General features: G+C 40.9%; 1 protein-coding gene and 1 non-coding gene across 3 annotated transcripts in view; one reads left to right on the top strand and one right to left on the bottom strand.

Annotated features, from left to right (window-relative positions):
* The window catches only part of RNF13 (ring finger protein 13), a 111,230-nt gene extending 100,846 nt beyond the window's left edge, over positions 1-10,384 (bottom strand). For both annotated transcript variants that reach the window (XM_061168091.1, XM_061168092.1), the window contains exon 1: positions 10,229-10,384. The gene's annotated coding sequence lies outside the window, so the exon portion shown is untranslated. The remainder of the gene's footprint in view (positions 1-10,228) is intronic.
* Positions 10,385-22,708: 12,324 nt separating this feature from the next.
* Positions 22,709-22,780, top strand: TRNAC-ACA (transfer RNA cysteine (anticodon ACA)). The gene has a single exon. It is a non-coding gene; the product is annotated as a tRNA-Cys (tRNA).
* Positions 22,781-26,021: the final 3,241 nt, after the last annotated feature.

Here is a 26,021-nt window from a genome sequence, read left to right as displayed (position 1 = left end):
CAAAGCTACAGGACTCATACTTCCCAATTTTAAAATCTTACTATAATGCCATAATCAAAACAATGTAGTATGGGCATAAGGATAGACATATAGACCAAAGGAACAGAATTTAGAGTCCAAAAATAAATCCATACTTCTATGGCCAAACTGATTGGCAATAAAGGTGCCAAGATCATTCAACAAGGAAATAATATTTTCTTCAACAATTGGTATTGGAACAATTGGAGAGTCACATGCAAAACAATGAAGCTGTACCCCTAAATTCACAATATCCAAAATTTAACTCAAAATAATTAAATGACCTAAATGTAAGAGCAAAAATGATAAAACTCTTAGAAGAAAATAAAGGAGTAAATCTCCATGATCTTGGATTCCACAATGGATTCTTAAATATGTCACCAAAAGTATAATAAACAAAAATAAATTGAGCTTGATCAAAATTTAAAACTTTTATGCGTCAAAGGATAGTAATAAGAAAATGAAAAGACAACACACAAAATGGGAAGAAAATACTTGCAAATCATACATCTGATAAGAATCTAGTATTCAGAATACATAAAACATAACTCAATAATAAAAAAACAATCCAACTAATACATGGGCAAAAAATTAGAATAGACATTTCTCCAAAGAAGATACACAAATGGCCAAACAAGCCCATAAAAAGATGCTCAACGTCATCAGTCACTAGGGAAATGTGAATCAAAACCACAGTGAGATATCACATCACATTCACACAGATGGCAATCAGTTCAGTTCAGTCGCTCAGTCAACTCCGACTCTTTGCGACCCCATGAACCGCAGCACGCTAGGCCTCCCTGTCCATCACCAACTCTCGGAGTTTACTCAAACCCATGTCCATCGAGTCGGTGATGCCATCCAACCATCTCATCTTCTGTCGACCCTTTTTCCTTCTGCCTTCAATCTTTCCCAGCATCAGGGTCTTTTCCAATGAGTCAGCTCTTCGCATGAGGTGGCCAAAGTATTGGAGTTTCAGCTTCAACATCAGTCCTTCCAATGAACACCCAGGACTGATCTCTTTTAGGATGGACTGGTTGGATCTCCTTGCAGTCCAAGGGACTCCCAAGAGTCTTCTCCAACATCACAGTTCTAAAGCAACAATTCTTCAGTGCTCAGCTTTCTTTATAGTCCAACTCTCACATCGATCCATGACTACTGGAAAAACCATAGCCTTGACTAGACAGACCTTTGTTGACAAAGTAATGTCTCTGCTTTTTAACATGATGTCTAGTTTGGTCATAACTTTCTTTCCAAGGAGTAAGCATCTTTTATTTCATGGTCGCAATCACCATGTGCAGTGATTTTGCAGCCCAAGAAAATAAAGGCTGTCACTGTTTCCACCATTTCCCCATCTATTTGCCATGAAGTGATGGGACCGGATGCCATGATCTTAGTTTTCTGAATGTTGAGTTTGAAGCCAATTTTTTCACTCTCTTCTTTCACTTTCATCAATAGGCTCTTTAGTTCTTCTTCACTTTCTGCCACAGAGTGGTGTTATCTGCATATCTGAGGTTATTCATATTTCTTCCAGCTTGTGCTTCCTCCAGACCAGCGTTTCTCATGATGTAATAAGTTAAATAAGCATATAAGTTAAATAAGCAGGGTGACAATATACAGCCTTGACGTACTCCTTTCCCTATTTGGAACCAGTCTGTTGTTCCATGTCTAGTTCTAACTGTTGCTTCCTCACCTGCATACAGGTTTCTCAAGAGGCAGGTCAGGTGCTTTGGTATTCCCATCTCTTTCAGAATTTTCCAGTTTATTGTGATCCACACAGTCAAAGGCTTTGGCATAGTCAATAAAGCAGAAATATATGTTTTTCTGCAATTCTCTTGCTTTTTCTATGATCCAGTGGATGTTGGCAATTTGATCTCTGGTTCCTCTGCCTTTTCTAAAACCAGCTTGAACATCTGGAAGTTCATGGTTCATGTATTTCTGAAGCCTGGCTTGGAGAATTTTGAGCATTACTTTACTAGCATGTGAGATGAGTGCAATTGTGCAGCAGTTTGACCATTCTTTGGCATTGCCTCTTACGGATTGGAATGAAAGCGGACCTTTTCCAGTCCTGTGGCCACTGCTGAATTTTCCAAATTTGCTGGCATGTTGAGTGCAGCACTTTCACAGCATCACCTTTTAGGATTTGAAATAGCTCAACTGGAATTCCATCACCTCCACTAGCTTTGTTCGCAGTGATGCCTCCTAAGGCCCACTTGACTTCACATTCCAGCATGTCTGGCTCTAGGTGAGTGGTCACACCATTGTGATTATCTGGGTCGTGAAGATCTTTTTTGTACAGTTTTTCTGTGTATTCTTGCCACCTCTTCTTAATATCTTCTGCTTCTGTTAGGTCCATACCATTTCTGTCCTTTATTGAGCCCATCTTTGCATGAAATGTTCCCTTTGGTGTCTCTAATTTTCTTGAAGAGATCTCTAGTCTTTCCCATTCTATTGTTTCTCTATTTCTTTGCATTGATCACTGAGGAAGGCTTTCTTATCTTTCTTTGCTATTCTTTGGAACTCTGCATTCAAATGGGTAGCAATAGCACTAATTTTTTTTTTAACTGGGTAAGAATAAGTGTTGGTGACAATGAAGAGAAACTGGAACCCTCATATGTTGCTGGTAGGAATGTAAAATGGTTCAGTCACTGTGGAAAATAGTTTGGCAAGACCTCAAAAGGTAAACATAAGATTACCATATGATCCAGCAATTCCATTCCTTACATTTATCCAAAAGAAATGAAAACTAGTTCTCAGACAAACTGTTGTAAATGAATGTTCATGGCAACAATATTCACAATAGTCAAAAGATGCGAAGAACCCAAACATCCTTCAGTAGATGCTGTATATATACAATAAAATAATTAAGCTGTAAAAAGGAAAGATTCATACATACAGCAATGTAGCTTGCAACAACCTTGCAGAACCTTGAAAACATTATGCTAAGTGAAAGAAGTCAGACACTAGAGGTCACATATTGTATGGTTCTATTTATATAAGATTTCCAGAATAAATGAGATCTCCAGTAAATCCATAGAGACAGAAAGCAAACTGGTGCTGCCAGGGGCTGGCAGCAGCAGAGAATGGGTACAAGGTTTTAATTTCTAGTGATAAAAATGTTAGAGAGTGGTGGCTGTACAATACTGTGATTTGCTAAGTACCACACAATTATTAACTTTAAAATTATTAATTTTATGTTGTATGAACTTCACCTCAAAAAATGTTAAGCAATTAATATTTAAAATACTTGTTATATAAATGTATAACTTAGAAGCACAATTTTTCTTTTTTGAAGGTCAAATATGTAAATTACAAGGACAGTGATTAGAAAAATTATTCTTCAATATTTAATGAGATGTTTTACACCTAAGCAAAGCAGAAATTCAACTCCTACTCTCTTATGACTTGATTTAGAAATATTTACCTATCATCAGGTGGGATTATTTTTCCCTGAAGATTCATTCCCTTTAAAAGTTTAACTGGATATCCTGATCATTAAAAAATGAGCCCAAATTAGAGTCATATTCAATCTAACTTCAACAAATTTTTTTAGCCCCTTAGAAATAACCCTAAGTCAAATTCTTACCTGACCAGAAGCTCTCTCATTTCAATAAGCAGAATACCTTTCATTTTCAGCCGTCTTCTCAATTTACATTAATGTGGCTATGGACATAAATAAGTTTTAATGTCCAAATATTTCAAGGTTACTGATACCCTAAAACCACACAACACTGTTGCTCAGAATAAAAGACTCGCTGTCGTGTCCAACTCATGGGATTCTCCAGGCCAGAATACTGGAATGGTTAGCCTTTCCCTTCTCCAGGGGATCTTCCCAACCCAGGGATTAAACCCAGGTCTCCCCCATTGCAGACAGATTCTTTACCAGCTGAGCCACAAGGGAAACCCGAATAAAAGACAGAGTTCCTCAAATAGGATTTATAGCACTGAAATAACTGGAAGCAAGATAAATATCTTCCCCAAGGATCATTCTCTTAAAAGGTATATAAAGATAGATATAAAGATGCCTGATCACATTACTCCCTGCCTAAAATTCCTTAATAGATTAAACAACTTTTAGAATAAAGTTGAAAACTAAAAAGTTCATGAACTGCTCCAGTTTTGTCCCTTGCCATTCCTACTCAGTCACCTCTAACCGCTAACTATCTGAACTTTCTCTTCTCTCAGCCTCTCATTATGTGCCTTCTCCAGGCCACCACGGTGTAAGGAAACATTTAATTTGCTCATCACCCCTTGAAGTTAAGAACTATGAGGTTTCAGATTTTAGATACTTAGCACCTAACACAGTAATCAGAGGCTGTTGTAAAACTAAAGTATGAACAACTAGTAACATCCTTTACTGGGGTCTAAAATATTATGGCTTATTTTTCCTTCATAATGGCAAAAGGGGAAACTCCATGTTAGGCTATATTTTGCCTTGTTTTTTAAAATTACAATGTAGTCTTCTTAGTAAATAACATCAAATAGGTAGTATTAATTTTGTAGACATCTTTTTTAAACATCTAGTTTGTTAACTAAAAGCATAAATTCAGTCTGATTATTATTCAATGGAAGCTCATGATCGGCTCTGCTTTATCTATACTAGTAAAGTGAAATGATAAAAGACATTTTGTAAGTCTTAAAAGCCGACTTTTTTAACTGGAAAATTCAAATTACTTCATTTTACAAATGAGGAAATGAACTGAGAGGTCAAGTTATTTATGCAAAGTCACCGAGCTACTTATTGGGCAAGTTGGGGAACACCCAGATACCCAAATTCCTTTAATGGTGATGCTTTCAGCTACAATATAACTGTACTTCTGCATAAGCCAGGCAATGCAATTTTCAGCACCCTTCTCTTTCTCTGTACCTTCAATCTAGTGAACACATGGGGCCCTTAATACTTGTTATGCTCAACTGATTCCTCTATCTTTAAGATCTGGCCCTTGCCTTAACACAACTTCCTTCTCCCCATCATAAATATTTAATGAGTACCTACATTTGCTGAACATTAAATACATCAAAGTCATTTCATTGGGAAAAGGGGAAATGGGGAGACATGCATGAGTCAGAATGATGCAGTCCCTTCCTTTCAAGTGCTCTACAAAATTAGTTACAATCTGCTATAGTACTTGTACTTTATCTGTTCAGAATCATAATTTTATATTAAACCCAGAATACAAGAAAAAATCTAATTACTTTCAACTATTAAAATTAACCTTATTTTAAAATAAGCTCCATGAAGACAAGGATTTTTTAACTTTTTTTTTTGGTTCACTAACATACTCTGCATGCCTAGAACAATGCCTGACATAAAAAATACCTCAATATTTGTTGAGTGAATGACTGTGATAGAAAAATTCATAAGTAGTGGAGTCCAAGTAATGTTTCCAGCAATAGAATAACAGAATATGCAAACCTTCTTTGTCTTAATGCTTATGCCTAATGTCCAATTTTTTATTTGATTGGCCAGTTACTTGGGCCTTGCATTACAGGAAACTGAAAACAGTTCAGAGACGAGTAAATTACTATACTGCTTAATTTAGTATCATGCCACTAGCGAATTGTACCAAACTTTAGAAAATCTGCCAAGAAAGGAAACCACAGGCCATTCTACTTAGATCTGCGCCCTTTTTAAAGTATGCTGCTGCTGCTGCTGCTGCTAAGTCGCTTCAGTCCTGTCCGACTCTGTGCGACCTCACAGAAGGCAGCCCACCAGGCTCCTCCATCCCTGGGATTCTCCAGGCAAGAACACTGGAGTGGGCTGCCATTTCCTTCTCCAACGCACGCATGCGTGCTAAGTTGCTTCAGTTGTGTCCAACTCTGTGCAACCCCATGGACAGCCGCCCACCAGGCTCCTCTGTCCACAGGATTCTCCAGGCAAGAGTACTAGAGTGGGTTGCCACTTCCTTCTCCAGTTTTGAAGTATAAAGGGCCTCTAGGCATGTTTCTTCCTTGCAACAGGACAGAATTGGTATTATCATCATCATCATCTTACAAAATGAGGAAACTGAAGCCAGAGAATGGGTTCAAGGATTCACAGAATTGCTAGACTTCCTACCACACCAGGAGGCCTTCTCCTTTTATCCTCTGAGCTTCTCCCACAGTCTTGGCTATAAGTAGAATACACTCTCTCTAGATCCCCTCCTTCATTGCTGACCCTTAATAAGCACATAGATTCTCTGATTTTAAAGGTTTTGCTATTAATCAATTCAGGATAACAAAGAGGGGATGACACAAAATAAGAAATCTGGAGATGTTACAGTGTAACATACAACATGTGTTTATAAGTGTCTGGTACTATACCACATCATCTTTCCAAGTTCTTAATGTGAGAATCCCTAGTCTTCAATTTCCTGGCTCTCTTTTGAAATAATAAATGAAAGCCTTGCTAATTTTCCAAAATTTTCCCTCCCCACTACCTTACCCCTATCCTCCCTGGACACAAAACAACACTACAGGGAAAAACAGTGGGTAGAACTCTATCAAGTGAGAAATCTGCATTTCTGAGGGTCTTCTGGAGTCACATCTCTCTTGCGAAACTGACCCACAGGGGGACTGTGGCTTTAGACCATTTCCTCACAAGGTGAGCAACTGGTCTCTACTCTTTTTATGGAGTACACAGGGCTTCCAGGTTCCATTTTACATTTCCAAACATCTGAACTAACCCTCAGCTCCACAGCCAAAGACTGTATCATGAATTCTTCTCCTAAATCCCCTTCCACCACCAACATCTGTTCTTCATCATAATACCATCCCAAAAATAAGGCCCATACTTCTGTTGGTTCCCAGGGTCACTTAACATTCTCAATCTAAACCCTTCACAACAACCCCACCATCATCACTTCCTGCCTCAACCACTGTAATTCCACTCCTTCGATGGACTTTGTTCCAGATTAGTATCTATAAAGAGGGATTCTTCTCAACCAAGAATCATGTACAAAATCCTTAACCTGGTTCCTTTAAGGATTCCTGTAAACTCTATCCATCTATCTTTATACCAGCCTGTTCCTTAAACATACTACCTTGGCAAATGTTCTCTGCTTTCCCACTTCTATACCTCTGCTTCAGCAGTGTCCTTGGGTGAAATTCTTTCTTCTATCATCCTCCTCCAGTTGCTAACAATCTTTCAAATGGCCACATCCTCAATATGAAAGGAAAAGGCTGAGGCACATGATTTATCGAACACATACTCTTGTCTAGAGCTTTACAAATTATCCTTACCCCACAAAAACATAATGGCTTAATAATATATTTTTGAGGAAGGAGCTGAGGAAACCAAGGGTCAAAAGAGCTTACCCAAAGCCATCCTAAATAAGCAAGAATCCAAAATAACTCCACAGCATTCTGTATTTTTTAATAAAACATTATACAAGACAGGCTTCATAATCAGAATGCCTAGATTCAAATTTCAGTTACTCCACTAACAACCTGTGTGAACTCAGAAAGTTATGTATTTTCGATGCCTTCATTTCCCTATTTATAAAAAGAGAATCACAAATATTAAGTGCTTAGAATTGTCTGTCTGTAGTAAACAATGTTAGCTATTACAACTGTGATTGTTACCTATGTACTACGATATGTAAACTAACAATACTGATTATATGTTCTCATTGTTCCTAAATTAGCTTTTATGTAACGTAAAAGGATGGTGGAAACCAGTATTTTTGATAGGTGTTCAATAAATATTTGCAGAAAACATGAATTTTGAAACAATGATTATCCACCACGATCTAATGAAAAGAAATGTCTATTAATTCTGTTTCTTGTTTTGAAAAAACTGACAACGCTCAGTCTCTTCCTTTTGTATGTCATGTGAAATTACCATATGCAATACCATATGGCAGTGACATGTCAAATGGGACAAAACACTGCTTTGATCCAAACTCATTTTGACGTCTGCTAAACATTCCCAGATTTCAAAATGTCCAAAACCACAATTTTTACTTAAACGTCAACCATTTTTAGGTCATACCAACATGAAATAAGCACACCATGCTATCTGACCATGCCATTTCACATATCCTTATGGCAAAAACTATAAAACATAAAATGCCTTCCTATCCAATTCAGTTCAAAGACACAAACCTATCATATCCTAAGTCCTGCCCTTACTTTGCTAAAATTAGTGCCTGGAAAACTTTTGATAAATCTATGTTACTCTGGGATGCAGAGAAACATCAAAGGAAGGGTGCTGAATGCAGTAACAGTTAGGTCCCTGCCAAATGCCTGCAAGAAATGAGCTTTAAACAAGGACAGATGAGAACTTTCTCCCAATCCTTCAATATTAAACCCTGCAAATTAAGATTTTTTGTCCACATCATTTACTGTTATACATGGAGACATGAAGCTGCTGGCTTCAAATAAAGGCAAGGGTAAAAAATATATATTATTAAAACAGTAGTTGTCGTTCCTTACAGAAAGAATTTACTGGGCTTCTAGCAAACATTTCCAAAAAATAATAACAACAAAAACAGCTACTTTGAGACTTGACTATGTAACAGACATATTTTATATCAACTAATTCTTATAATTCTTCCCTTATTCACAGATAATGTCACAGAATTAGTAAATGGCAGAGCTGAAGGCTGAACCCAGTCTGACTCCCAAATTTGGGATCCAGTGTTTTGCCACAATCCACAATAATACAGTATACATTTACATCTTCCTCTTCACACTCACAGATTATTTAAAACCTGAAACAAAAGTTTCATGAAATAATATTTACTCTTACTCCATAGGATGTCCTATGCTATTTTTTGTTTTTTTCTAACATTAATGTCAATGCACTAAATTGATTTCAAAATTCCCATGAGCCCTGCACTACACTTCTTTGTTACTGTTGTTCAGTCTCACCTGACTTGTTGCGACCCTATGGACTGTAGCCCGCCAGGCTCCTCTGTCCATGGGATTTCCCAGGCAAGAATACAGGAGTGGGTTGCCATTTCCTCCTCCAGGGGATCTTCCCCATCCAGGGATCGAACCCGTGACTCCTTCATTGGCAGGCGGATTCTTTACCACTGAGTCACCAGAGACGCCCACTACATTTCTTATCTACTATTTAAAGTTCTTTTAAACTGCTACCAGAGTCGGGGAACTAAGATCCCACATGCTGTTCAATCAAAAAAACAAAAACAAACAAAAAACCTGCTACTACAGCCCAGTTTTGTTACTCCAAAATGAAGCTAATCTCATAGACCCATTAAAATGTAACCCTAAAAAGACTAAATCCTTGAAAGCCCTTCCTTAAACCCTGCATTGATGTATCTCTAACTAGAACTCTCCGACAGCACACCCATCTTATTTATTTACATTGTATCAAATACTGCAGATGTTGTCCTTGGAGAACAACAGATCATTGTGGAAAGGAATGCATGAGTTTTCCCTGTTCCTGCAGCATCACTGAGGAACACTTGTCAGGCTAGTTTGGGGTAACAACAAAGAACCTAAGCAGCTGCCCACGGTGCTGAAACTGAAGATGAAACGATGGTTTTGGAAATCTACTATTGCCAGATTAGGACAAAATAGAGGAATTTACCCAAAAGCTGACGGGGAACACTCAGTGACTGCCACCAAATACGCACGAGTGCTTCTGGGATCGCTTGGCTTCGGTGTTTGCCCACTCCCTCTCTGAGATAAAGTCCTTTCATCAGCGCGGGTCCACTCAATAAGCGTCCCGGCAGAGCTGCCAACTTTAGGGGGCAGGGACGTGGTTATCTGTCCCTAGCAGAATCACTTCCCACCTTCTATCTAGCTTCCGGGATGGGGGGTGGGGGCGGCAGGAAGGTTAGAAAGCCAAGAGGCGACTGCCCTCTTTTTTCCCCAAAGACTAAAGCCTTCCCACAACTAAATTCAAGCGACTTCGCCCGGGGACGCCCGGAAAGAGACGACTTCCGGAGAGGTCCCCAGGCTCAAGACACCTCAAGAGCGGAATGCAAGAAGCAAAACAGATAACCCAACAACTTTAGATACAAACTCATGGCGCAGGAATGCAAGGGAGACTCGGCCTCTGAGCGCAGGGTTTTTTATTTTACCTTCTGCAAAAACAAAACTAAACTATAATTTCCTCCGCACCCAACCTGAGGAGCAGCCAAGAGCACGGCGGCGGGGCCGCCCCGGAGCTTCAGGGCGGGCGAGGGGGTGTGTTCTCCCCGGCAGGCCCCACGGGGGGAAACCTGCCGTCCGGCCGTCGAGACGCAGGAGAGGCTCTTACCTGGAAGCTGACCCCGCCACACAAACAGGCACGCCAGCCGCGTCGCTGCAGAAGTCTCTACCCCGACTTCATGACTGGATCTCCGCACCGACCCCCACAGCCGAGTCGGAGCGCGGACGACAACACCGAAGGCGAGGCGGAAGTCCCGCCCCTCACGCCTCATTGGCCCGCACCCGGAGGTAGAAGAAAGCCATTGGGCCGTAGAACTGCTCGCTAAGGCTCCTTCCCACTCTCGCCGAGTCTAGCTGCTTCGCTCTGGTCCAGCTCGGAGGGATGCCTAGTGCGCGGAGTCGCGTTCTTGGCCTCGTGACCGTTCCTCTCTGGATTGGAAGGGCAGGGCAGGGTGGGGCTGCTTGTGGAGCGAGGCTGGAGGATCTGCTTTTGGCGGGGCAAAGGGTAGGATCGCCGAATCCTGCCGCGTCCCCCCCAGGAGTGGAGGCCGTGGGTCAGGAGCGGATCGGACCAAGCGGCCAGAGCTGGCTGGCCTAGTCTGTTCGGGCTGTTTGGCCCGAAGCAGCCCGAGATCCTCTGGCGGGCTCCCCCAGGGCGGGCCTGCTCTGGAGCCGTCGCGACTCTTTCCTGTGCCGCACTCATCCGACCAGTGGGGACTTATCCCTTCTGCACCGCGTCCAGACCGAGATCTAGAAGGATGGAACCAAGGCCAGCGCCTTAGTCTCAGTCGCCTTGTTAGAGGAGCGAGCAGGCCTAGGGCTGAACACTAGTCCCCCGATGCCAGAGTGGAAGCCGTGCTGACGTCTGCGCTTTGGGTCTGACACGCGCCATCCCCGAGACTCAGCAAAAGTCAAACCGTGTGATTAAACCCTAGGTCAGCCCTTTAAAACCCTTCTTTCCTTTAATGAACAACAACAACAAAAATGTTGCCTTCTGATAAGACTTCCTTGCCCCAAGTACTCCGGTTTTAAACCAAGCTACTTTTAAACTTGAATTATCCGGATTGAAACATCCAGCATTCACGCTGATGAGCCAGTTAACAACTAGACACTGCAGAGAGGCAATGTGGGCTTACTGCAAGGATCGCAAAGAGTTATGATCTAGAATGCCAGGAACTAGATTCTGGCTCTGCTGCTGCTTCAAAATAAGGCGCCTTTAAGAGCAAGTGACAGGCTTCACTTCCTTCAACCTCACTTTTAGAAAAAGGAGGGCCGAGAGGGAGTTATTACCTGGAGCAGCTGCAGAATACCCTTGGCTGCAACTTGTTACTTGGATTACTCTGGGAGACCTGAGGAACAGGAGGACTCCCTGTTGTGTATCCTTTTGTGCCTTTCAACTTTTGTACCTTTTGAGTATTACCCACTCAAAATTTAAATACAAAGAAGTCTAAATCAAGTTACAATAAAATAAAGGTCATCAAAGGTACTTTCCTCTTCAGTGTATCTCTGACTATACATTCTATATATTCTTAGATTCTCATCAGTTGTAAAGACATTCAATACTTAATAAACAGTCCTGCTTTTAAGAAAGTCACAAGGAAAAGTCAGAATCGGGAATATTATTATGAAGGCTAGTGTAATAGGTTTAAGTATAGTTAGAATATCCCTGTAAGCATTTTATCATCAAATTATCTCAGTCTGGCTTTATATTAAATCAGAGATTCCTTTCATGACATCAAGAAAAATAAAAAATAATAATGTCCACATTTTACAGGTTAAAAAGAATAGCTTTGTTCATTCCTTAAATAAAGACACATTGGGGGATTTCGCTGGTGGCCTAGTGGCTAAGACTCTGCACTCCCTTTGTTGGGGGTGGGGGTTTGATCCCTGGTCAAGGAATTAGATCCTACATGCCACAGCGAAGGCCTAATGCAGCCAAATAAATATTTTTTAAAAATAAAATAAAGACACACTGGATACAGAACATTTTAATCTGACTTTATTGTGCTCTTCAAATCACAATAGATATAGTTCTTTCAGTTACAAACAAGGTAATGTGTTATTCTGCAATTAGGCAGATGAATTGTGCTACACCCTGCAGAAGCATTTATTCTCCCCATTGTGTTAAATGAAGGCAAACTGGAAGAAAATAGATTGGAAAAAATGTACTAATGTTTTTAAGTAGGTAAGACAGTAAGGTTTTTAAACATCTTAATTATGGTTTTCTCGAGCATGTAGGGTTAATGTGGCACCTGATATTAATAGCCATTAATTATCTCCTTATATAGACAAAAGAAAATTCAGACTCTTGACAGTTTTTTATTTTTTATATCCTCCTAAAAGTACAAACAGCATATAACATTGTAGAATTTCCTAACTCCAATATACTGTATGGAGAAGGAAATGGCAACCCACTATTCTTGCCTAGAGAATCCTGTGGACAGAGGAGCCTCTCAGGTTACAGTCCATGGGGTCACAAAGAGTCAGACATGGCTTAGCAACTAAACAAAATATAGTGTAAGACAGCAACAACTAAAAAGACAAGATACCCAACAATCTAATTGTCTAAAATGGTTTAGAAGTAGTTTTTCCTAAATAATGAAAAGAATGCAGGCAGTTTCTTTAATCACTAAGATCAACTAGAGACATTAAAATTACTCTAGGTGTTATTATATTTAGAATCAGAAAAAAAAAGTAATTTTTGATTCAGATAAAAAAAATTTTGAAAAGAAGAAAGTAAAATTATTACTGTGATAGAAGAAGGATTAGAATCCATTGTTGTTGTTGTTGTTCATTAGTTAAGTCATGTGACCCCATGGACTGTAGCCCACCAGGCTTCTCTGTCCAAGGGATTTCCCAGGCAAGAATACTGAAATGGATTGCCATTTCCTCCCCCAGGGGATCTTCCCCACCCAGGGATTGAACCCGAGTCTCCTGCCTTGGTAGATGGATTTTTTACCACTGAGCAACCTGGGAAGTCCATAAAGCATCCATAGGAATCCATATATGTAAGGAATACACACACTTGAAAAAGTACTAAACAGGACTTCTGAAAATTGTTTTAGCAAATTTTTAGCCAAAGATTAGAAAGTCTCCCATTTCTTTACCAAATTCTAAACTAATTAATAAGTTAATCTTATAAATGAAGAAAAGTTCAGAACACACACACAAACAGGTATTAAAAGGTATTTCAATAAGTTTATTTTCAAGGATTTAAGAAAAGCCAGACCCCAGAAAAGTTCTATTTAAATCTAAGTGCGTTAAAAAATGATCTGGTCATTGTTTTCCTTAAGATGAGTTGCAAATGACTGACATAAAATTTCAACTTTTCCTTTCTCAGTTGGGTCATTGAGAAGCAGTCTTCCTTCATTTGATAAAAAAAATTATCACAAAATAAGCACACAAAAATTCAGATGACATAATGTAATATAAAGATGTAAGAATTCAGGAATATGAATCAAGACAGTCATTTTAGGAAACAATCTGGCATTATCTGAAAAGGCTGGAAAGTAATATTTTCTCTGACACAACAATTCCTACCTAGGTTCCCCTAAAGAAGCACAAAATAAATTCATAACTAGGTTCATTGTGGGGAAATTTAAAGAAAAAAAAACAGACATTCTTAAATAGAAAGAAAAATGAACTGCAAAGGAATGGCAGCTGGTTTCTCAACAGGCACACAAGAAACCAGGAGTCAGTGAAATAATATCCTCAAATACTAAAATAAATAGTTACAATTGTAAACCTAGAATTTGCTGTGTCAAGTTAAGCCATCGTTTAAAAATGAGGGCAGGGGCTTCCCTGGTGACTCAGTGGTAGAGAATCCGCCTATCAATGCAGGAGACATGGGTTCGATCCCTGATCTGGGAAGAGTCCATATGCCACGAGGTCACCAAGCCTGTGCCCCACAACTACTGAAGCCTGCACTCTAGAGCCCCTGCTCTGGGAAAGAAACAACTGAAATTAGCCCGTGCATCGCCAAATCAAGAGTAGCCTCTGCTCACTGCAACTAGAGAAAAACCCAGGCAGCAATGGAGACCCAGCACAACCAAAAATAAACAAATAAAATTATAATAAATAAATCCCCCTTTTAAATAAACTGAACAAAGATAATACAGGTAAAGAAAAATCATAAGCCAATCTCACTTTGAATGAATATTGCTAAAATCCCAAATAAAACATTAGTAAACTAAAACTAGCAAAGCTTTAAGAATAAATACTATGACCAAACAATGTTGAATTTAAGATAACATTATAAAATTGATTGGCACCATTCACCACATTAACATATTTAAACTGAAAAGTTTATCTTAATATATGCAAAACAATCATTTGAGAAGTAAAGGAGGGACCTATATTGTACAAAATTGTCAAAGAAACTTTCTGAAAAGCTGACATAAGTCAAAATTTAAAGAGCAAAACTTCACAGGAACCAATTCTAACCAATTTAAGTTAAAAAAGGCAATTTACTTGAAGAATATGACAATACTTAGAGGATTAAAGGGATGCCTGAAGTACAGTCTTGTAAAGATCAATAACCAGTGGCTCCAGTTGCCCCACTGGATCAATATTGTCATCCTGGCAGTACTACTCCAGCCATTTTCATCATGCTGCTCACAGTTCAAATTCCAGTGAGGGTGTTTTCCACTGGCTTCTCCTGTGGCACATGTTCATCCCTTGATGCTTTAATTAAGTGTTTCATGAGATCACACACCACAGGAGAGAAGTAAGGAAACTGGGATGATGTCATCAGAAAAAGATAGAATAAATGCTAATAAGGGCACCTAGAGAGCATATTCAAAGGCCCTGAGGCTGGAGCAAGTCTAGCGTAACTGAGCGTAAGGGAGCCATTGGGGCTGGAATATAGTGAAGGAAGGGATGGGAGGTAAGAGAAGAGGTTTAATTGGATACTACTATTCAAGGCCAGCTTCTCGACTAGCCAAATTAGCCTCATCTGGGAATCTGTTAGAAATCTCAGTTCTCAGGCCCAGGCAGAGAATAAGATTTTTCTGGGGGTCAGGCCTAGGGATCTGTGTTTTAACTGCAAGTGATTCTTTAAAATGCTTACATTTGAAAATCACTGATGTGGAGGTCTATAGAGTGTAATAAAGGTCCCAGGTTTTCAGTCGTTGTCTTTTGTTTGTTTGTTTGCGGCGGGAGGGAGAGTCGACCACACCCTGCATCTTGCAGGATCTTAGCTCCCCAGCCAGGGATTGAACCCGGATCTAAGGCCATGAAAGTGCCAAGTCGTAACCACTGGACTGCCAGGGAATTCTCAAAAGGTTCCAGTTCTATCGTTAAGGCAATTAGGAATTTCAAGCCAAGAAATGACATGATCTAATTTGCATTTCAAGAGAACCACCCTGCAACTGTGTAGGAAACAGACTGAAGAAAGACTTGAGTGAAAACAGGAAGGCCAGTCAGGGGATTGCTGCAATAATCCAAGAAGCAAATAATGGGCAGGACCAAAGCTGTGGCAGTAGAGATGGAAAGAAGTCAGAGTGAAGATGCATTTTGGAGTTTAAATGATGAGGATGTGATGATGGGTGTGGAAGCTGAGAGAAAAAGGAAAGACCACGACAGCCAGGTTTCGGATGTGAGCAGCTGCGTGACAGGTGGTACCATTTATGACACAGAGAAAACTGAGTGATGGAGACGAAAAATCGGAGAGGAAAAAGCACACGTTCGTTTTTGTATATGTTAAGACCGAGATATCTACATGGAGATGTCCAGGAGGCATCTGAATGTCAAGTGGGGGATAATAACAGCAGATATAAATTTAGGAATCTTCGTTGTAAAAGTAGTATTAAATACACGGGAGTGTATGAGATGGTTCACAGGCAGCCTCCTTGGCAGTGCTTTAAAAAAACAACTAAACGCATATTTGGGGCTAGCACCTAAAGTAAGTTGAGCAGGTAGCCATCTCCGTGTTATGTTCTGAGACTCCTTGGCTCACGTCCCCCAGTTCTTTCCATATGGAACCCTTTCAATGAAATCCTCAATTCATGCACTGATTATTTTCCTTAGACTCAAGAAAGAAGAGTGGATATTGGAGACTTCATGGTCAGCCACTGAAGCCTCATATTTCATAAATTCTCCCCTCCCCTGCCACTATTTTGCAAATTGCAAGAGCAAATACATTTTTAAGGCAGAGAAGGATACTCTACAGAAGAGAAAATACAACAGAAAAGATGAGAACACAGATCTGAGATAGCACTGTCCTCATCTATGGAACTTGCATGAAAATGTCAAAGTTTTCTCCACAATTTAGACACAGAACAGGAGACAAATCAACACCATGAGCCAGCAGAAGGGGAGACACAAGCATGAAACGCTTGATTTTACTAAATGGGGCAGCAGTTAAAGTTAGAATTTAATTTAAAATTCTGTAATGATATAAAACACTCCAACTAACACAATGGTACTTAGACAGTACTTTAATTAGCCTACAGTTTGTTCTGTTTCAGTTGACAATACGCTGTTATATAATTGCTATTTCTTCCAATACTGCTTGTTTTCCCGATTGTAGATTTCTTTTCTGTTCACTGCTTGTTATTTCCTGTTTCATGCATGAATTTATTCCAGCCATCAATCACACAATTTCACTTCCTTGATAGAGGCTTAGCATCTGGTGACGAGCTCTATAATCTGGAAATTCTCCCAGCTTCCATCGTGATTGTGGCTAAATCTTATCAACTTGGCAATGCAATGAAATGCATCAGCCTTCAGTTTGTTCATTTCCAAAAATAAAGATGTGGGGGAACTGCTGAATTACACGTGCATGTGTTCAGATGATTAAATTAAAGCACTAGGTATGTTAGATAGTGTCTTCCCTTGTGGCTCAGTTGGTAAAGAATTTGCTTGCAGTTCAGGAGACCTGGGTTCAATCCCTGGGTTGGGAAGATCCCCTGGAGAAGGAAATGGCAACCCACTCCAGTATTCTTGCCTGAAAAATCCCATGGACAAGAGAGCCTGGCAGGATACAGTCCATGGGGCTGCAAAAGTTGGACACAACTTAGCGACTACACCACCACCACGTTAAATAGTAGTAATAATCAGTTAATGGGAAAAAAAGACAGACAGTATATGAGAATGGCTAGAATTGATTGCTTTTTTTAGCCTTTCTTCTTTTTTCTGGCTCTGATACACAGCATATGGGGCTTCCCAGGTGGCTCAATGGGTAGAGAATCTGCCTGTAGTACAGAACATGCAGGAGAAGCGGGTTCAGTCCCTGGGACTGGAAGATCCCCTGGAGGAGGGCGTGGCAACCCACTCCAGTATTCTTGCCTGGTGAATCTCATGGACAGAGGAGCCTGGTGGGCTACTGAGTTGGACATGACTGAAGCAAATGAGCTTGTAGACATGCAGCGTGTGGGATCTTAACTCCCTGACCAGGGATCAGACCTGCACCCACAGCAGTGGAAGCTTGCAGTCTTAATCAGTGGACCACCAGCGAAGTCCTTCAGTTCAGTTCAGTTCAGTTGCTCAGTTGTGTCCAACTCTTTGCAACCCCATGAACCGCAGCACGCCAGGCCTCCCTGTCCAGCACCAACTCCGGGGGTTTACCCAAACCCATGTCCATTGAGTCAGTGATGCCATCCAACCACCTCATCCTCTGTCATCCCCTTCTCCTCCTCCCCCAATCCCTTCCAGCATCAGGGTCTTTTCCAATGAGTCAGCTCTTCGCATCAGGTGGCCAAAGTATTGGAGTTTCAGCTTCAGCATCAGTCCTTCCAATGAACACCCAGGACTGATCTCCTTTAGGATGGACTGGTTGGATCTCCTTGCAGTCCAAGGGACTCTCAAGAGTCTTCTCCCACACCACAGTTCAAAAGCATCAATTCTTCTGCACTCAGCCGTCTTCACAATCCAACTCTCACATCTATACATGACCACTGGAAAAACCATAGCCTTGACTAGACAGAACTTTGTTGGCAAAGTAATGTCTCTGCTTTTTAATATGCTGTCTAGGTTGGTCATAACTTTCCTTCCAAGGAGTAAGTGTCTTTTAATTTCATGGCTGCAATCACCATCTGCAGTGATTTGGGAGCCCAGAAAAATAAAGTCAGCCACTGTGTCCACTGTTTCCCCATCTGTCTGCCATGAAGTGACGGGATCAGATGCCATGATCTTAGTTTTCTGAATGTTGAGCTTTAAGTCAATTTTTTCACTCTCCTCTTTCACTTTCATCAAGAGGCTTTTTAGTTCCTCTTCAATTTCTGCCTTAAGGGTGGTGTCATCTGCATATCTGAGGTTATTGATATTTCTCCCAGCAATCTTGATTCCAGCTTGTGCTTCTTACAGCCCAGCATTTCTCATGATGTACTCTGCATATAAGTTAAATAAGCAGGGTGACAATATACAGCCTTGACATACTCCTTTTCCTATTTGCAATCAGTCTGTTGTTCCATGTCCAGTTCTGACTACTGCTTCCTGACCTGCATACAGGTTTCTCATGAGGCAGGTCAGGTGATCTGGTATTCCCATCTCTTTCAAAATTTTCCACAGTTTATTGTGATCCACACAGTCAAAGGCATTGCAAAGTCCTTAGCTTTTTCCAATTTTTACTTACAGTCTTCTCTGGCTTACCTCTCTGCTACTTCATAATGACTTTACTTTTTGTTGATGTTGTTTTTTAATTTTTACAATGTTGCATTGGCTTCTGCCATACAACAATGCAAATCAGCCACAACTACATACATCTCCCCTCCCACTTGAACCTTCCAACCCTCCGGGTCATAACAGAGCACCAGACTAGGTTGTGTAATACAGCAACTTCTCACTAGCTACCCATTTTTCATATGATAGTGTACTTAAGTTGATGCTACTTTCTCCATTCATCCCACTCTCTCCATCCTCCACTGTCCCCACAAGTCCATTCTCTACATCTTCATCTCCACTCCTTTCCTGCAAATAGGTTCATCAATACCATTTTTCTAGTTTCCATATATATACGTTAATATACGATATTTGTTTTTCTCTTTCTGACTCCATTCAGTATAACGGGCTCTAGGTTCATCCACCTTATTAATACTGACTCAAATTTGGGTTTTTTTAATGGCTGAGTAATATTCCATTGTATATATGTACCACATCTTATTTATCCTTTCATCTGTCCATGGAAATCTAGGTTGCTTCCACATTCTGGCTATTGTAAATAGTTTGCTGCAATAAACATTAGGGTACATGTGTCTTTTAGAATTGTGGTTTTCTCAGGGTGAAAGTGAAAGTGAAGTCGCTCAGTCATGTCCAACTCTTCGCGACCCCATGGACTATAGTCTACCAGGCTTCTCTGTCCATGGGATTTTCCAGGCAAGAATACTGGAGTGAGTTACCATTTCCTTCTCCAGGAGATCTTCCCGACCCAGGAATTGAACCCGTGTCTCCTGCATTGTAGGCAGACGATATGCCCAGTAATGGGGTTGCTGGGTCATATGGTAAATTTATTCCTAGTTTTTTAAGGAATCTCCATAGTGTTCTCCATAATGGCTGTATCAGTTTACATTCTCACCAACTGTGTAGGAAGGTTCCCTCTTCTCCACCACCTCTCCAGCATTTATTGTTTGCAGATTTTTTGATGATGACTCTTCTGACTGGTGTGAAGTGATACCACATTGTATTAGTTGAACATCTTTTCATGTGTTTATTGGCAATTCTGCTTGTCTTTTTTGGAGAAATGTATAATAACTTTACTTTTTACCATTGATCGCTTCATATTTGGTGCCAAGTAAAACTTTTAATTAGGCACACTTTACTCTTAAACCTTTCCAATCTTTCTTTTCAACATTGTTATTTCACATAACAAACTCTCTATCCCCAGGAGATCAGTGCTCTCAAAATAGTCCCAGACTTTTCCTTGTTCCCCCTGCGCCCTTCACTAATAATAACAATAATAGTAGCGGCAACAACACTATTCTATTATATGCTATGTTGTAAATCTCCTGACAACCTTAAGTCCTACTGTTGTATTTATTTTCACAGATCAGGAAACTGTAAGGTGCCAAGAAATGAAATAACTCATCCAAACACACACAGCTGGTGAGAAATTAAAAAGACCTTTTGGGCTCTGAAACTGGAACTTGAATGCAAGTCCATCCAAAAGGTTCAGAGCCTGAACTTTGAACTGAAATGACAAACAATGAGTAGCCGGTGTAACAGGAGAGAGAGGGCTCAAACTGGAACCAAATGACTCTCTCCTGTACAATCTGGGGCAAAGAATGCAACTTCTTACTCATAGATTCCACCACACTCTCTGTCTATGCCCAGCTGTCCTGCCTAATAGCACCCCTTATCTGAGCGTATGCCTCTCTCTGAATCCCTAAAATTTACCTTAGATCCTCAAAACTCCACTTCCAGCTAACTATCATTTAGAAAACTTGTTAGTAAATGAATACGTGAGTACTAGCCTTGTTGGAGTTGCATGTTTTATAAAGCAGCTTTCAAAACCACAATATCTTAAATGAAAATGAAATTTTAGATACTGAGAAGAATGAGTGAAAAACCTAATGGTCAAGAGAAATCTTCCTAATACCCTTCAACTGTGACATCTCGTAGACCAGTGATCCTTAAAGTACTATCATAGGAAGACCCGAGCATTTATCCAAATGCAGATTCCGGTGCCGTCACAGGTCTGCAACGGAGCCTGAGAGGCTATAGTTCCAGCAAGTGCCCAGGTGATGCTGATACTGCTGATCACCAGACCAAACTTCTAAATCACCCATTTCTTTTAGAGTTAAATCCATTTTCTTTCATCTTTGATTCTTTTCTTGTTTTTCTTTGCTAAATAGAAAATTTGGGGAACAGTAAGATCTGATTTTTAGTTTCCTCTTTGTCTGACCCAAGAGGATATTCCTTACTTCCTTGCAAGTTCTGCACTTATGAAGATGTATTATATTTAGCTAAATATATCTAGGGGTTTTAGGATTGCCCAAATGCATGATTGTTTTTCCAGTTAAAGTAAAAAAAAATAATAAATTACTTTATTAAAAAAAAACTAAAACAGTACCTTAAAAGAATCAGGAATAATATAAGGACAGGAAGAATATTGAGAATTAAGAATTCTACTTCCTTTTTTCAAACTTGTTTTTATTCTCAAAAAGCTGGCCTATTTGAAACATAAAGTGCAACCTGTCACTACAGACAGATGCTTTCTATGAAAGCCTTCTCCAGTTATCAAGAGCTATTCAGAGGTGGTAGCAGCACAGTAAATCATCACATCTATTTGTAGTTGTAACAAAGACTACTGGTTCTTAAACTTTTCAGGGGTTAAGAAATGTCAAACAAGCTTTGTGGTCAAAACAAGCTTGCATCTTTTAAATATTTTTTAATAAATATGATTTTAAAAACTCATGAATTTTAAACTGAAGGTAGCTCATTTTACTTTTACTAAACTACAAATGAAAAATGCTTATGGATATCAGTCATACAACAATGGATTTTGTTTATGTCTTTTACCACATTCAAGAAAACTAAGGAATGCAAGATTGAAATCTGTTTTGTAAGACTATTTCTAGTGAAATTTTAAATAATAGTTTTCTTTTGATTTTCTTTGCATTTAATTGGAAGGCAGCTGAATCAAAATATGTTTTTCTTTATAACTACTTTTTAAAAATTCTCCACATAGCTTCCGGTTCCTTGCCATTTAAAGTTTGGTCCGGGAGTCTGTTAGAATTGAAAATCTCAGGCCCACTTGAGAACCACTCAATGAGAATCCATATATTAAGAGGATTATCAGGTAATCCAAATGCACATTTATGCTTTCTTAACACATAAATGAAAAGAATTAATGCATAGGGCATTATTAATGCATATTAATGCATAATGAAAAGAATGGAAGTCAGTAACAAATTTTAAAAGTTACAACCATAAAAGCATAATTATATATTAAAAACAGATGCTATCAGTTTTTCTCAACACATCAGCATTGAGAATTTTCAACCCAAAGCATATACTACTAAGGTAAATTTTACTGTAAAGGATCACTGATCACTCAGCATTCCTTTACAATACTATTTACCATGTGACATTAAATATATATATATTACTATATATATTTTGGGGGGCTGTGCTGGATCCTCATTGCTTCTCTAGTTGCAGTGTTGCTGTGGGAGGGGGCTACTCTCTAGTTGTGATGACAGGCTTCTCATTGCAGTGACTTCTCTTGTAGCAGGGCTCGGGCTCTAGAATTCACAGGCTCAAGTACTTATGGCACATAGGCTTAGATGTCCCACTGGATGTGGAATCTTCCCAGACCAGGGATCGAACCCGTGTCCCCTACATTGGCAGGTGGATTCTTGACCACTAGATCACTAGGGAAGTCCTGTATCGTATATTTGAAAAGTTGCTAAAAGTAGATCTTAAATGTTCTCACTATTAAAAGAAATAGTGTGTGAGGTGATGGGTGTGTTAACTAACTTTATTGTGGTAATCATCTCAAAATCATCTCAAAATGGTATATACATATACCATTACACTGTACACCTTTACATTCAATAAGGCTGGGGAAAGACTTTGTTAGGATTTTTTTAATTTATGTTTTAAATTTATATACTAACTCAGGAAGTAACTTTTATATTAACTTTAGAAGGCTTCCCTGGTGGCTCAGATGGTAAAGTATCTGCCTACAATGCAGGAGACCCAGGTTCAACTCCTGGGTTGGGAAGATCCCCTGAATAAGGGAATGGCAACCCACTCCAGTATTCTTGCCTGGGAAGTCCCCTGGACAGAAGAACCTGGCAGGCTGCAGTCCATAGGTTGAACTACATCCATGGTAAAAGAGTTGGACACATCTGAGCAACTGACAACTTCGCCTGACATTTCACTTTAGAAAAATTGATGACTTAATGGTTTTGAACCTTTCTTCTGAAGTCATGGTACGCCAGTACACTTCTTCAAGTCTTTTATGTTTATTGGTTAAATTTTAACATTTATTTTATACATTTCTTACTTGTTTCCTCCTAACATATTATCTTTTTTTTTCTTCTTATAAATGGAGTATTTTCTTCCATTAAATTCTATATCAGTCATTTGTTTCTAGAAAACTATTAATTTCTGTGTATTGATATAAATCCAGCCACCTAGTTGAATTACTTTATTATTTGTAGTAGTCTTAAAAGTTTAGTACTTCCCGGGTGGTCTAGGAAAGGTGATTAAGAATCCACCTTACAATACCAGGGACGCTGGTTCAATCCCTGGTCCGGGAACTCAGATCCTACATGCTACAGAGCAACCAAGCCCATGCACCACAGCTAGGGACTCTGTGTCCCTCAACGAAAGATTGATGCCGTCTGCTGCAACTAAGATCCGACAGGGCCAAATAAATAAATAAACATTTTTTAAATTTTTGATTGCCATGATTTACTGGTTTATAATTATGTCTTCTATGATGGAGTAATTTTACTTGCTCTTTTCAATTTTACTTCTCTTGTCAGAACATTTTGGCTAGATGGCCAAGATGGCAGAGTAGGAAGACCCTGAATTCACGTCCTCTCAGGGGCATACCAAAATTAGAACAATTTACAGAGCAACTATAGATGAGAAAGGCTGTAATCTAGCAGAAAAGATCATCTACACCTAAAGATATAAAGAAGGAACCACAAGGAGATGGGTAGAGATGCACTATGGTCAAGACTCGAAACCCCTGGGCAGGTGATCGACAAATGCGAGGTTATGAGAGCTGCAGAGGTTCTCCCTGGGGAGCAAGGGTTTCTAGTCCCACATCAGGCTGCAACCCAGGGGTCCCACACTGAGAAGATGAGCCCCCAGAACGTCTGGCTTTGAAGGCCAGAGGGCTTATTTTCAGGAGAGTCAGAGGACTGTAGGAAAGAGAGACTCCGTTCTTAAAGCAGGTGCACGAAATCTCAACACTCCAGGACCCGGAGCAGAAGCAGTAATCTGAAAGGAGCCTGGGTCAGACCCCCTTGCTGATCTCGGAGTCTCCCAGCGTCAGGAGCCCTGAAGCTCACCCTGGTGACGGCCACTCTGGGAGTTCCATTCTGCCAGGAGGGCTCTGGGGCTGGCAAGCGCCATTTTGGACTCCTCCCTCTAGCTTACCCAAACTGGGACCCAGCCCCACCCATAGATTCAGTAAATACCAGTACATACTAGGATGCCTCAGGCCAGGCAACTGGCTGAGCAGGAACACAGCTCCACCCAGCAGCAGGCAGGCTGCCTAAAGGAACCCTTGAGTCCACACTCTCCCTGGGACACAGCCTGGTCCATCAGAGGGCTCAGGACTCAACCCCACACACGTGTACGGACTAAGCCTAGGCTCCCTACAGCCAGCGACTGCAGGCCTCTGTTCACCACCAAAGGACCAGCCTCACGCACCAGGGGCCATGAGCCCCAGAAACCCCTGGGCCTCAGCTCTGCCCACCAGCAGGACAGCGCCAGTTCCAAGGCACTTTGGCCCCCTCAACCAGCTGCCCGGGGATCCAGCCCACTCATCTGTAGGCCAGCACCCACTTTAGGACACCCCAGAGCACGCAGTCAGCCATGTCAGGAAATGAGCCCACCCACCCACCAGCAGGCTAATGCTACGTCTGGCCCCACAGCCACTAACTTCAGGACCAGTTTTCACCCTCCAGTGGGACAGCACTGGCCCTGGGGCCTCCTGGGGCTCTTCAGCCAGCCGCCCTGGACCCAGCCCAGCAACCAGTAGCCGGCAGCTCCACACAAGTCAGAGCCGGGCAACCAACTAGACCAGGGGCCGGTCATGCCTACCAGAGCTGAGCATTTACTGCAAATGCAAGTCCACTACAGAAGACAAAGCTATACATGGGTAAGAAAGCAAGCCACTCAGGAAGTTATAAAGTACTTGGTTGTGATTTCCTAACGCATATGAGCTTCTTTCCGTTTCCCTGGCAGCTCAGCTGTAAAGAATCCACCTGCAATGCAGGAGATGCTGGAGAAGCGGGTTTGATCCCTGGGATGGGAAGATCCCCTGGAGAAAGGCATGGCAACCCGCTCCAGTGTTCTTGCTTGGAGAATCCCGTGGACGGAGAAGCCTGGTGGGCTACAGTCCACAGGGTGGCAAAGAGTTGAACACGACTGAAATGACTTAGCATGCACGCATGACCTTTGAGATTCTCTGCCCTAGGTTGGTCTCTGGAAGCAGAGCCTGAGACAGGGGTTGGGATGTGTGCCAGTTACCGAGGGAGCACTCTTCAAGAAAACCTGGGACGTCTCTGGTGGCACAGCATATCATAATCTGCCTACCAATGCAGGGGACATGGGTTCGATCCTTGATCCAAGAAGATTCCTCGTGCCGTGAAGCAACGAAGCTGGTGAGCTACAACTCCTGAGCCTATGTGATCCAAATACTGAAGCCTGTGAGCCTAGAACTTAAGCTTCAAGAGAAGCCACCGCAATGAGAAGCCTGCTCAATGCAATGGGCACCACCACGCAGCGGAGCCTCCACTCGCAGCAGCTAGAGAAACCTGAAGGTGTTAGTCACTTAGTCGTCTCTGACGCTTTGTGACCCCATGGACTGTAGCCCTCCAGGCTCCTCTGTCCATGGAATTCTCCAGGCAAGAATACTGAAGTGGGTTGCCATTCCCTTCTCTGGGGGAATCTTCCCAACTCAGGGATTGAACCTGGGTCTCCTGCATTATAGGCAGATTCTTTACTGTCTAGACCACCAGGGAAGTGCAGTTAGAGAAAACTCCATGCAAAGCCACAAAGACTCAGAGCAGCCAAAGATAAATAAATAAATGAATAGAAAAGAAAACCTTAGTAAGCAAGAGAATTAAGCAGGATTGGGAAAAAAGAGCTAAGGAAGAATGTAGTCTCAGTTAAAGTCCAGCTATGGCCTGTTCTGCAGGGATCCTTTGCAGAATTTTCACCCCTTGATGTAAGACAGTGGGCTACAAAATGACTTCTGAGGTCAATTATTGAAGGGAGTG

The sequence above is a fragment of the Dama dama genome, chromosome 19 (genome assembly GCF_033118175.1).
Source record: "Dama dama isolate Ldn47 chromosome 19, ASM3311817v1, whole genome shotgun sequence".
In the NCBI taxonomy this organism is placed as follows: Eukaryota; Metazoa; Chordata; class Mammalia; order Artiodactyla; family Cervidae; genus Dama; species Dama dama.
Note: the sequence above shows the minus strand (reverse complement) of the source record. Positions and strands in the feature narration are given on the sequence as shown.